At 41.0% G+C, this 15,000-nt stretch overlaps 1 protein-coding gene across 19 annotated transcripts in view; it reads right to left on the bottom strand.

Annotated features, from left to right (window-relative positions):
* The window catches only part of LOC123518691 (sodium-driven chloride bicarbonate exchanger-like), a 328,162-nt gene that overhangs the window by 251,422 nt on the left and 61,740 nt on the right, over positions 1-15,000 (bottom strand). Inside the window, exon 1 of one of the 19 annotated variants that reach the window (XM_045279660.1) lies at positions 7,801-7,951. The exons of the other annotated variants lie outside the window; for them this stretch is intronic. The gene's annotated coding sequence lies outside the window, so the exon portion shown is untranslated. Of the gene's footprint in view, positions 1-7,800; positions 7,952-15,000 lie in introns of those variants that run through there. 19 annotated transcript variants of the gene reach the window in all.

Raw genomic sequence — 15,000 nt, 5'->3', positions numbered from 1 at the left:
TCGGCCATGTTTCCGTGACCTCCATCCCATCTTCATCCCTCGGAGGACACACAAGACTCAAAGAGACAACACACCATCGCCCCACTAAAGACATGTTTGCCAACTTCAATAAAACCACGACAGCAAAATATGATCCCTTTTTTTAATTTCTGCTTTCTCGAATAACAAACTAAAATAATCAAAAAAGATAAAAATAATGAGTTTTGGAATAAACATCCTTTTAGTTCCTATTACTACAAATGAACTTGCCAACCACTAACCAATCTCCAAAAACTGCCCAGTGCTGCAAGCTCATTCATAAATATAAGTCATATAGTAAATGAAGTAAATTAATTAAGTAGTCAATTAATGAATCACTTAGTGTCGTGTGTTGACAATGGGAAGGAAAAAGAACCGTGATGAAGAGTTGTTGAAGAACAAGCAAAAATGTTAAAGCGTCACCATCAGATATTTACTGCCTCACTATATTCTCAACACTAGACTTTACTGCCTTCTCTTTTTTTCTCTCTTCCTAACGCTTAAGACAGTTTCAGAAGAGAATATATAACAACCTCAGAGTTTTAAGTATGGACATTTAATCTATATCTCGACACATTGCACTTGATTTAGCATTCCTGGGTCTGATTTCCTCCCCACTTTTTTTTCTCCTTCCGAGACGGTAAAAAAAAGCCAGGTGTGGTTTTTTGAGAGCCGGTACCCTGGTGCCGCCCTTCGCTGAACATCCAGGTGGCGTGCAACTGAGATACCGCAAGGGGAAAAATAAAGAGATAAACCCAGTTATTTCAACATTCGCCTGACATGGCATGCCTTACTTTCTGTTTCATGTATTGACGTGGCCACACGCCACGGCAACCAGTAACCTTGGCTACGGTGCATTTTGTTCATGCGTGTTACTTCATAACTTATTAGCGATGGTACGTCTTGAAGTTATATAGAAATGTGAAGGAAAATGGTTTCTTAAAAAAAACATTGGTTCTTTACCGGCACACATATAACATAATGAGTTCAATAATTCAATTTTTACTAAAGTCTCAGCCGCATTACACATCAAACAGCAACTTGCCACTGCATACAACAATTTAACTTCTATGAAAAGGATATTATGAACAAAAATGAGCTTCTAAAACCGTGATGCTGAAAGACTCGTTTCCGTTGTCTCCAGTTGTCGACCTAAGACAAGAGGGACTTCTGAAGAGTCATGTGGATCTGGCCAGCAGGGACATGCAATAAACCCACATACGGCAAAATGAGCTCCGCAGGCTGTCATTGCCGTGCCGGGTGATTCAGGCCGAGGGTCGCTGAACTCCGAAGTACGACCTGGAACACCAATTTCTTAAACCTGGCAAGTTGGCCCCGCAGAGCTGCTGTGACAGTGTGGTGGTGATGGTGGAGGACTTTGTGAGTCTTACTTGTCAGGTGACGAGAGGAATGACAGAGACTCAGTTTTATGAGATCAAATTGACGAAGCAGTTTCATGCATTAGCATTGCATTAGAGAACTCGTTACAAGCTTTAATATTAAGTTATTCACCGTCGCGTGAACACTTGCTACACATTCGAAAATAAATGAAATAACGATCACACTAAAATTATGAAAAAAAAATCTAACTTGAATACATATTATCTGGAACAGTAATGAAAATGTCACAATCAATCCAAATATATGAATATAAGGTTCCTAAAAGAATTAAGACTTTAAATCATGCGATGTGATGTAATGTGATGTAATGTGATGCAGCAGGCGAGAGAAAGCGAAGAAATTTGAAGAATAATGAAGCAATATCTATCTATCTATCTATCTATCTATCTATCTATCTATCTATCTATCTATATATATATATATATATATATATATATATATATATATATATATATATATATATATATATATATATATATATATATATATATATATATATATATATATATATATATATATATATATATATATATATATATATATATATATATATATATATATATATATATATATATATATATATATATATATATATATATATATATATATATATATATATATATATATATATATATATATATATATATATATATATATATATATATATATATATATATATATATATATATATATATATATATATATGTGTGTGTGTGTATATATATATATATATATATATATATATATATATATATATATATATATATATATATAGAGAGAGAGAGAGAGAGAGAGAGAGAGAGAGAGAGAGAGAGAGAGAGAGAGAGAGAGAGAGAGAGAGAGAGAGAGAGAGAGAGAGAGAGAGAGAGAGAGAGAGAGATGTAGAAATTTAGAGAAAAAGAAACAAATAAACACAAGTTGAAATGTCCGACAAGTCACGTCACCTCATCCTCTTTAACTTGACATCACTTCAATGTTCCCCGGCCTTACTTGTTTTCCTTTTGATTCCCCTTGTCTAACTTTCCTTCACCACCGTTAGTCTCCCACATTACCTAAATTCTTCATTAGAATTCTCCCTCGTCCATTCTTTGATTTTCTTTCACCCATTTCCATTTAATATCTTCTTTCTTTGTCTTTTACCAACATTGGCTGTCCCTGAGACAAGTAATTTTCCTTTCCTTTCAAAGCACAATCATCGCAAATCACATATGTCCCGACTCACTTCAACTAACATCGATTTGTCAAATTTACTTTTTTTTGTTCATGTTTCCTTTTCAATGACAAGAAAAAAATATCTTAGATGAGAACATATTTATAAGGAAAGCTAAGTGTTATCAGCCCATGAAAAATTACATACATCAGATTTATTATTATTACTACTTGCTATCATTATTATCATCAAGACGCAACCGTTTCAAGATTAATGGTGAGAAATATTTTCGTGATACGAGGCCAAACACAACATCTTCACCAGTCGTGGAGTGGACGTCCATATCATAACAGTGACAGCTTTCAAGAACTGACTACACAAGTACTTAGATAAGAAGTCTAGTGACCTTCCAAAGTAGGTGGCGAGGATGACACACGCTTATCTTAAGTTAAGTTTGGTGGAATATGGAGATGTTTCAAATGTTTGGAAATTTCCAGCACCACTACATTCTTTTCAGACGTTCAGAATGGAGAAGGGAAGATTTGAATGTCTTTCCCCTAACACACAAAAGTAGATACATAAATACATGAAAATACTTGTAAATCCCATCAATTCCAGCACTGTTTGTTCTTGTTTTCATTCGTTTTCTTCTATATGGTGTTAACCCATTCAGTACTGGGACACATTTTTACCTTGAGATTTGTGTATGATTAGACCATTTTAATGACATTAGAAAGGGTCTATGGAGGTCAGATGTTTAATAGCTATACTCTTCGCTATTTCAATCCCCTACATAAGTATCTGAAGCTGTACATAGTCGCCAAATAGTAACCAGAATGAATATGGACACGCGTCATGGTACTGAAAGGGTTAATCATCATTGTTAGCACTCCGTCTGTTCCATATAATCTCCATTTATCTTCATATTCCTGACCTTTTTTTTTTTTTCTTCGTCGATTTCTTCTCCTCAGTCTCCACGCGCGAGACTCTTCGTTCCCTTCTACTTCAATCATAATTAGATCGAGTTCTTCCCTTACCTTTGATGGTGTGTTGCCTTTTTTATTTACTGCTTTTATTATTCATCCTTCTCTTCCTCCATTTTCTCCTCTTGCCTTATCTAGTTATTCCTTGTCTAGTATTCATGCTCTCTCTCTCTCTCTCTCTCTCTCTCTCTCTCTCTCTCTCTCTCTCTCTCTCTCTCTCTCTCTCTCTCTCTCTCTCTATATTTTATCCATCTAAACTTTCACTTTCCGCTGTCATCACCATCACCAGTCTCTCTCTCTCTCTCTCTCTCTCTCTCTCTCTCTCTCTCTCTCTCTCCATATTTTATCCATCTAAACTTTCACCTTCCGCTCTCATCACCATCAACAAAGTCTCTCTCTCTCTCTCTCTCTCTCTCTCTCTCTCTCTCTCTCTCTCTCTCTCTCTCTCTCTCTCTCTCTCTCTCTCTCTCAGACAAAGGTGACCTAGAGTAGCACGAAGAGAGAGAGAGAGAGAGAAAAGGATACAAGTCTTTGATCTGGCACAGGGAGAGAAACAAGGATGGGGAAGGAAGACAAGAGAAGGGAAGGCGAGAAGGTGCAAGGGAGGTAAAGGGCAGGAGGAAAGGAAGGGATGGTAAGGGAGAAGAAGAAAGGAAAAGAGCGAAAGAGAGGAGGAAGAGGAGGATTGCGGGTGGGATACTGGATCTGTGCCAAGTTAGGTGGTGGTGTAGGAAGAATGAGAACTACTGCCTCCTCCTCCTCCTTCTTTCCGTTCTACCGCCCCCTACTTCTGCTTTGTGTTAACTTCCTTCCTTCCTTCCTTTTCAGTTTTAACTCTCTCTCTCTCTCTCTCTCTCTCTCTCTCTCTCTCTCTCCAATGAATCTGCATTCCAGTTTTTACATTACAATTTTATGAATGCATCTTAATAAGGACCGATAGATTATCACATATCTCTCTCTCTCTCTCTCTCTCTCTCTCTCTCTCTCTCTCTCTCTCTCTCTCTCTCTCTCTCTCTCTCTCTCTCTCTCTCTCTCTCTCTCTCTCTCTCTCGGGACATGTTGACAGTGAGAGAGAGAGAGAGAGAGAGAGAGAGAGAGAGAGAGAGAGAGAGAGAGAGAGAGAGAGAGAGAGAGAGAGAGAGAGAGAGAGAGAGAGAGAGAGAGAGAGAGAGAGAGAGAGAGAGAGAGAGAGAGAGAGAGAGAGAGAGAGAGAGAGAGAGAGAGAGAGAGAGAGAGAGAGAGAGAGAGAGAGAGAGCCGGCCTGGACCCCGTGCGTACGTACACATACTGGACCCCCTTACACATACCACACACACACACACACACACACACACACACACACGTCGCACCACGCACAGACCCAGTGACCCACGCGGGCTGAGAGGAGCGTGCAAAACTGATGGGTGGCGCTGTCTCTCTTCCTCCCCTTCCCACGTGACCTGCTTGCGCCGCCAATACATCACGCGCACATCCCTGACGCCCTTTGTTACTGTCCGTGTGTACCAGGAGATGATCATAGCGGAATCCGAGAGTTGATCTGAGGATAAGGCAACTCTGAATGGGCACAACATGATGGACGAGGAGGAGGAGGAGGAGGAGGAGGAGGAGGAGGAGGAGGAGGAGGAGGAGGAGGAGGAGGAGGAAGGGGAGGAGGAGGAAGGGGAGGAGAAGGAAGAGGAAAGGAAAGGGAAAGCCAAACAGTGTAGCAGGTGTCTTCTCTCTTGTTTTAGTGTGTGTGTGTGTGTGTGTGTGTGTGTGTGTGTGTGTGTGTGATGGGATGAAATTACATCATCTTAATTTAGCAATGAAGGATATATAAAAAAAAAAAATATATATATATATATATATATATATATATATATATATATATATATATATATAAAAAGAGGAGGAGCAGCAGCAGGAGGAATGGGATTAAATGGAAAAAATAAGAAAAGAAAAATCTCAAAATAAATATGGAGTTTGCAACTTTGTGGAGCATATTTCAGCAATGCAGCGTGAAATGGAAGAGAAAAATGATGGAAACATGACTGGAAAAGTGGAGCTGAGTGCTGAAGGAGAGGAGGAAGTGGAGAGGTGAGAGGGAAAAGGGAAGAAGGGAAGTTGGAGAGGGAGGGAAAGGATGGTGGTAACGGAGGAGGGAAAGGGAACTACCTGCTTCAGACTGGTATCTCAGCTTTCAGAGCAGATGTGGACCGAATATAAAGTAGTTTTGCTCTTCTTTCCTTTCCTTAAAGGGAGGGAAATGTGGTTGGCGGCTGAGGGGGTTTGGGGACTGTGCTTTGAGCATGTCATGAAGACAAGGAGAGCGAAGAGGTGAAAGAGGTGGAAGAAGAGAAATCATGAATATAAATTTTGGGTAATGGATGTATGCAGAATCTCTCTCTCTCTCTCTCTCTCTCTCTCTCTCTCTCTCTCTCTCTCTCTCTCGGTGACTATGTGAGGCCGGTTGGGGCAAGGGAGGGAAGCAAGTTGCAGAGAGTGACAAACACAGTTAGGAGTCGTGAAGACGAAAGCATCGGGCACTGAGTGGAGGGAGTGGAGAGAGTGAGAGGAATGGGAGTGGAAGGAGCATGTCAGTCACTCCCATTCACCCTCTCCACTGATCACCCACTTCACCCACGGATCCACGAACACCCTAACCCTCACTCATCACCTCCTGCACCATTTCTCCTATTTTTTTTTTTATTTTATCTTACTTCCTACTCTCATCCCAATTTATCTCAGCGCTTCACACCACATACCCGCTCACTATTTCCACGTCTCTGATTATCCTCCATTTCACAGCCACTCGCCGCTACTTGCTCCTCCTCCTCCTCCTCCTCCCATCCTACGCTGTTCCCTTCACAATCTCCCATTCCACCTCATCAGTTTATCATTTTTTTCTCTCACATCATTCATTTTTCAGTCACCAATCTTCTCCGTGTCACTCCAACTCACTCACTGCGCCAGGTTCCTTTATTTCCTTTTTCACCACCCGTTTCCTTCCCTCGGCACCGTGGACGCTTGGTGACCTCTGCACTCTTGGTGACCGCTGCACTCACCTGTCCTCACTGCTTCACTCCACGGTGACCTCGGCCTGCTGATGGGACAGCTGATGTGTGTGCGCGTGATGCCCTCACTACTGCCACAAATGTACGTATTCAATATGTTTTCAGTCACATCATCAATAAGCTTTGTTCTGAACGGGTTTTACTAAATGTCAGCACGAAAACAATGATAATAACATCAGAGTTTTACAGTGTTCACTCGTCAAAAAAGAATATGAAATTATATACATACATATATATATATATATATATATATATATATATATATATATATATATATATATATATATATATATATATATATATATATATATATATATATATATATATATATATATATATATATATATATATATATATATATATATATATATATACAAACACAGCTTTGACGTTTCGGCAGTGCCTCGCCTCCCATGATGCTGCACGTGTGTCTGGAAAGACTATATGATGAAGACAGCGCTGCTCCATCATCGAATGACAGGAATCAGACTACGTCTTGAAAATGTTCCTCATGATGCGCCCTCTGCGAGCATCATTCCTTGTGACGTGGTGCGTGTAACCAACAATGGGACGCAGGCCGACAAAGGTAAGGGAGCGATGAGAACAGACATTACAGATAGAATCACAGAGATATAAAAATGTGCTTGCGTGTCGGGTAAGATAGGGAGTCATACAGAAGCAGTGACAGTATAGATATTTATTGGTAACAAGGTGACGAGAATACTGACACCTGTCACGCACTGTCAACATGCCTTGCCAAGATCCGCTGTAGCAAAGAACAAGAACCTAAAATCAGGCGCTGGCAGTTATTTTAGTGACGATCCACAGGGAGATAGAGGTCGGTGTGAAAACTGATGCTTGCACGTGTCAATGTTGTGACGGGATATGATGGCGCCACTCACCACTGACCCAGCACAAAGCACACGGCACACAGGCTACGTCACCACAAAGAGGCAGTGTTTCCACACAAACCATTCACCCTCACACACTTATGTTGAGCTGCAGATCAGCAATGATTTTCCATAAATCACATGAAAATAGAAAGTTTCAGGATGTAGCACCGACGATGGTGTGTGTTAGCAAGCCGGCATCCAGTACGATCCGGCAGAGTCCCATCAAAGCCACCGGACACTTCACCTGTAAAAAAGCCCAGCAGTCCCATCACAAGCCTGTTGTACACACAGACCTAACTTACCTGTTATCAATATCCCAGCAGAGGCAGAGGAAAATCAAGATTAAGGAAAGACGTACAGCGAGACAGTGAGCAGACTCAGCTACCACCCGTCAGACGCGAACGGGAGGAACTGGCGGCCGGGCCGCGGACGAGTGTCCCCTGCACCACCATCCTCCCTACCGCCCGCCTCTTGCACCTCAGTTTTCTATGATATCTCTCCCGCTCGTCCTTCTCCCTCGTCCTCCGCAGCAATATCTAAAGGATCCAGAAGGCTACACAACTTAAACAGTCTTTCTGTCGCTTAAAATGTAACGTCATTTCCAGAAACACATGATAACATGGGATTTTGCCTCGTCCTTCATTCCGTCCCTCCCTCCAAGACATTTAATTGCCAACACTCTTGCGTCAGACGCTAGAACCGACAAGTTATTTGCATCATGAATTATGATCAGCCCTCAAACAGTCGTCCACAACCCATCTTTCATTGCCTGCTGTCTTCGCCTTTAAGGGAAGGTACTGTTCATCACACGGGCACGCAAAGCCCTGCACCTTACGCTGAAGAGCTCCAGGAAGCACGACAGATCTCAGGCTGTTTTCACAATAAATGTGTCACGTGTCTCGGCGCATAAGAAGCAACGTCTCTGGTGCTTTGCTGCTGTAAGTTGCATGAATTTGTTTTCGTTACTATTACTGTACACCTTGTATCCTTCACTGTTTGTAACAAGAACAAAGGGCAATTAATCAAGCTGAGCCTTACAAAAAACATCCGCTATGGTGTGTGTGTGTGTGTGTGTGTGTGTGTGTGTGTGTGTGTGTGTGTGTGTGTGTTCGCCTTTCTGGGTCTTGTTGCGAGGGTCGTGTATTGCCTCGTCTTTGGGTCTGGCATGGTGACGGCCTCAACGGCTATTGAATATCAGGACACCAGAAGGAACGCACAACGTTACACAATGCGTCTTGAGCAGTTAACTTTATCTGTGGTAGCATCAGCCGTAAGTTCCCCATGACTCCCTTCAGCCCTATGAAAATAGCGGGGAAAGAAGTAAATGTCCTAATTTCCCTTCCACTCATGTCTCCGTCATCCGATCTGTAGCAGCTCGTTTGTTGACATTCCGGACTTACAAAGTGGATGCTGATTCTGTCCTTCCTTGTTAAGCTGATAGGCTGCGAATTGACGGTACAAGTGACTCGTATTCTGAAACTATTTGCTCTCACCAAGATGATTTTCAAGCACCATAGATATAATTACTCGGTATACGAAGAGTGGTTCTCTAATTATTATACAAATGTTGTTAATATGTCCCTAGAATCCAACAAATATTCTTAAAATCCGTGTAACTTTAAATAGTCTTTTGATATGGCACGGAAATGTTTCGGAATATGGTTCACTCACCCACAGCCTTTGTGGCGAATGTCTTCGTCCGTCCAGCCAGTCACCTCTTCCACCAGCACGCCTATCACTACTGCCACCATCAGACCACCTCGAGGCGCGACTTAACTTAGGCTGCCTACGAGATCTATCGAGTCACTCTTTTCTTGGCAACAGTTCCGACCAACCCAGTCAATCGTAAGCTGATATAAAATAATGTTCGATACTGGACCATACAAAGAGATCAGTTCCTGGTTAACTCAAGCGCAGGAAATAAAGTTAAAGGGGGTGTAGGGCGCTATTCAGGCAGATGGTTGAAGCCTCGGTGCAATACTTGAGCGGGTCTAGAGGAGATGCTCAAATGCTTCTCTTTCACTACTACTTTACTATCTCCAACACCCGCTGTAAAATCTATATAAACTGTATCGCTATTTTCAGCCACCACTGATAACAAATTTCTTTACACCATTAATCTGCAAGGCCTTCACGGTTCAGCTCCAAACCTAGGCTGCTACCATTACCTCTAGTTCTGTCTACTTAACACTGTTATTTAAAATCACTTTCCCTCTAATCTCATCCAGCTACTACAACTACTACTACACTACCACCACCACCACCACGACCACCACCACCACCACCACTATTACTACAACTACTACTACTAATAATAATACTAATACAACCAACACTTTTATTACATTACTTTTACTGCTCTGCAACTACCCACTCCAGTAACAAACTAACAGTATTTCACCGCACTTCCATTGCCTCGACACACCCACTTCATTTGCTTCTACCCATGTATGTATAAAATAGACGTTATTCTGAACAGGAATACAATACGCCTCTCTCTCTCTCTCTCTCTCTCTCTCTCTCTCTCTCTCTCTCTCTCTCTCTCTCTCTCTCTCTCTCTCTTTTTCTTTTATTATTATCATTATTATTATTATTATTATTATTATTATTATTATTATTATTATTATTATCATATTTTTTACTACTACTACTATTACTACTACTACTACTATTATAATTAACTTCATTATACTATTTTCTTTCTTATTATTTCTATTCTCTTCTTTCCTTTTTGTTCTTCCAGTGCGTCATTTTTTTGCCTCTTTTGTGCACTTGCACTAACACAGTTCGTCAGTGCTACAAAACCTGCCGCTGCTACTCACAGGCTCCTGCTTCCCTTCCTCGTCCTCAGCAGGTTTCTCAGGTGTTTCCTTCACCGGTCCTCTTCGCCACAACTTAAAACATCACCACAGTTCATTACATCTACATTTAGAGTACTACATTTAGAGTAGCAGTCTCCACATTCTAAGGGATAAAGTCAATTGTGGGCACTAATTTGCTTTCTTTATTGTTTTTGCAACAATTCGTCCTTCCCGTCCTACATTCTACAACCTATCCTATCTGAAATTTCTCTTCTGGTTCTCCTGTAGCTGTGTGACGATGTTAGCTGACGCTGCTTCATTGGTCGAGTTATTTACGTCTAGTTATGTTGAAGGCGTCACTCACGCCATGGTACTCGGCGGGGCAAGGGAGGAAGAGAGGCAGGGAGGTGGCGTGACGTCAGCGCCCGCCCCCAGGAAGCTAATGTTGCTGGGAACATCGTCCTGCTGGCAGCCGGGGCGTGACGTCATGCCCAGGCCGCCCCCTGCGTCATTGGAGTTTCGAGTCCGTAAAGCCCCATCCTCTACTCAACTGTATCCTGAAGGCTGAAAAACTGAAGTGGCCGCTGCTTATTCAGGCGTCATTAGGAAAAGGACCCCAAAATAAAAAACATAATAAAAGAAACATAACTAAGAGGAGAGAAGAGAGGAGCGCCTCTGGCACCTGTATTGTATTCCGTCCCTTATACCCTATCCTGGTTCTTTCATTCTTTTGTCATTTATGGTGAACCACCAAGCTATTCTGATATCATACGCGTCAGTTAGGTCAGCAAGAGATGGTAGGATAAACTAACGCACCACAGCAGATATTCATTCTTTCCTTCATACCATTTCCGCGGAGCCACAAGGAGCATGTTTAGTTACTATGAATACACGACTCACTTCAAATGTTGTGCTGGCTGATGCCTGTTATAAGGACATGACGGATAAAATATACCTACAGGTCGTAAAAAAAAGGACGATAATATTGAATGAATACAAGGTTTACAACAACGCACCTTCAAGACAAGTCAATAGCATTCCTTTTGCAGACCAACCAGGCCATCGAGTGGCTTCAGCGGTCATTCTCATGCGCTCTACAAAACCGAACTGGAAAGGCGACTGAGCTTGTCTGGAGAATGGCCAATGAACATCGAGAACATGTCCATTGTCACACACACACACACACACACACACACACACACACACACACACACACAGATAGATAAATATATATATATATATATATATATATATATATATATATATATATATATATATATATATATATATATATATATATATATATATATATATATATATATATATATATATATATATATATATAGAGAGAGAGAGAGAGAGAGAGAGAGAGAGAGAGAGAGAGAGAGAGAGAGAGAGAGAGAGAGAGAGAGAGAGAGAGAGAGAGAGAGAGAGAGAGAGAGAGGGCGAGCCAGTTTATTCTGAAAGTGTCTTGTTACTCCTCTTTTTAATAATTTAATAAGCACATGCATTTACAAAGAATAATAGAAAGCTTCCAACAAGGTCATACACCTTCTAATCATCATGGTCAGAGAGGGCACAGAAAGCATTATCTTGAAGAATTTCTATAACAGCATAACAGGTCCAAAAAAGAAGGTGGAGGAAGAACAAGCTCTGAGTCATATAATAATGTAATGTGTTATCAATAAAGGTCTGAGAGAGAAGATCAGCTGTGGAGATAGACGAGATGGTAGTGAATCGCATAGAAGAGAGAAAGATAAAAAGGAAAGTTATCGTGGACAACGCAAACATCTCAATGGTGAGATCTTAAATTCTCTTGCCTTTCAGAACAGTCTCACTCCAGTCTCGGAGATACAGCTTCATATCGCTCAGTTTGATTTCCACTGCAAGTTTTTTTTTTTAATCTACAACTGATTTTCACTTGTAATTAAGTGTGTGTGTGTGTGTGTGTGTGTGTGTGTGTGTGTGTGTGTGTGTGTGTGTGTGTGTGTGTGTGTGTGTGTGTGTGTGTGTGTGTGTGTGTGTTTTCTCTTTTGTTTTTCATATAATCATGATATGATTTCATGATTCTTAAAAATGTATTGTTCCAGTTTTACATTTTTGTTATTACCATGGCATTATATGCCCTATTTGATCTATATTTCATAATTTTTCATATAGTTTTATTCATCTTAATTTTCACCTTTCTTATTAATGGGTGTGTGTACTCGTGTTTCTCTCGCTTTTCGCTGCTGCTCTCTGATGATGTAATGAGATTATGCCAAACAGTCAGCTAATTAAGGCCATGCTATTCGGTGATATTGGTCATCTCCTTACTGATACCCTAACTAACGTATGATTTTACAAGTCAATAGCTATATATATATATATATATATATATATATATATATATATATATATATATATATATATATATATATATATATATATATATATATATATATATATATATATATATATATATATATATATATATATATATATATATATATATATATATATATATATATATATATATATAAGGTGAATAGGGATACGCCAGATTTTCTTCTTCATTTATTACAACATTTAATCATTGCAGGCCTAATGATGCTTCCTGCGAAGATGAAACATTGTAATAAATCAAGAAGAAAGTCTGGTGTTTTCCTGTTCACCTTATACACAACTCAGATCTTGTTCTTGTTATTTACACACACACACACACACACACACACACACACACACACACACAGCCCGTTAGCTCAGTGGTTAGAGCGCTGGCTTCACAAGCCAGAGGACCGGGGTTCGATTCCCCGGCCGGGTGGAGATATTTGGGTGCGTCTCCTTTCACGTGTAGCCCCTGTTCACCTAGCAGTGAGTAGGTACGGGATGTAAATCGAGAAGTTGTGACCTTGTTGTCCCGGTGTGTGGTGTGTGCCTGGTCTCAGGCCTATCCGAAGATCGGAAATAATGAGCTCTGAGCTCGTTCCGTAGGGTAACGTCTGGCTGTCTCGTCAGAGACTGCAGCAGATCAAACAGTGAATTACACACACACACACACACACACACACACACACACACACACACGCACACACACACACCTTAGCACTGTTGGTAACAAATACTTCGTTCTTTTGGTGTCTGCTGAATTATGAATATCAAGAAAAAAAATGAAAATTTAATAACCCACTTGCTAAGGGTGTACTGCGTGACTGCAAGTGCAATTTGATTATTTTTCTAATTGTCAGGATCCAGGGAAGAGAGTATTCCAATAAGCCTCAGACAAATACGTTATCACTTCACGTTAACGGTCTTTGGTTCATGAAGGTAACTTTTGAAGAAACCTTTCATCCAGGTGCACTAGCGCTGGCGCATGACGTCACTGCGATATCTCACTCTCTATTGGGTCGATCGTTCCTATCGCAACGGGATTTCCAATCGTACCCGGTACGGCGAGACGAGGGACTCCCCGCAACGCTAACCGCCACCTTCACAACAATCAACCATGCTGCGAGACTTCAGCTTCATTGACAACAATTTAGTCACGATCACTAAACACCTCTCTGTTCCTCAGAGCTGCCGACACTGACTAATAGTGACTAGACCCTAAACCAGCTAGTCTGTCTCAGTTACAGTAAATGGTGTACGTGAAAGTTCTGCAGCTCCTCAAGCGGTGTCTCAATCAGGCCACCCCTGTTAGCGTGACTGTTTCTTCGTATAGTGTTCTTGATCCCTAAAAGATAACCATAACAACTCAATATTTAGGAAGACCTGCAGCCTTCCTAGAATACTACATTTCTCTCTACCCTCTCTGCTTCTCTATGCAGGACAATTCTTCTCTGGATGTACAGTACTGATGGAGTACTCATTGCAATGAGGGACATTAGTCACGGCAACCCTGGCACTCTGCCGAGGATTAGAATTGAGAGAAGAATGACGAGCAGCACCTACCACCTTCACCCACTCGATGCGCAGTGCCGTGCTCACTTCGTGCCCTCATTATCACACCATGGACGAAGATTTGACAGCGTGGCTCGGCGGGATCTACATTCCCGCATTACAGGCCTGGCAGAGGAGGGGCGGTCATCTCACATTAAGGCCGAAACATACTTTGTGTATATTAGTATTTAGGTTGTCTAGTCGGGAAAAAACGAAAACAAGAGAAAAAGGAAGCGAGGATTGGCACCTTTAATAACGGGACGGAAGGAGGGGACTCCTCAACTTGACCCACATTAGAAAAGTAATGCGACCTGATTCCTCCTCCCGCACCTTCCTCAGTTTTCCCTCCATTCTTATTTCTCTCTCTCTCTCTCTCTCTCTCTCTCTCTCTCTCTCTCTCTCTCTCTCAAGATTCTTTTCAGTTTCGTCTTGAAATGCTTACATTTTATTGTTTTATCTTTTGTCTTTCTTCTTTTTATGCTTCTTCCTCTTACTCCTGAAATTCCATTTTTTCCTTTGTTTTCTTGCTTCTTTCTTTGTTTTTCAAAGCATATTATATTATTCTGAAAGCCTTGAAAGCTTAACCAATGATTTTCTTTTGTCTTTTATTGTAAAATTTTCCTTTCCCTGCTTTTTTTCTCCTCACCTCCCTAAGATTCCATTATTATTGATATTGTCAATGGACTTCTTGTTCTGCGGTCCGTTACCTGTTTTCCGTCTCTCTCTCTCTCTCTCTCTCTCTCTCTCTCTCTCTCTCTCTCTCTCTCTCTGCTTCACAGACAA

The sequence above is a fragment of the Portunus trituberculatus genome, chromosome 44 (genome assembly GCF_017591435.1).
Source record: "Portunus trituberculatus isolate SZX2019 chromosome 44, ASM1759143v1, whole genome shotgun sequence".
NCBI lineage: Eukaryota > Metazoa > Arthropoda > Malacostraca > Decapoda > Portunidae > Portunus > Portunus trituberculatus.
This window is presented reverse-complemented; position numbering and strand designations above follow the sequence as displayed.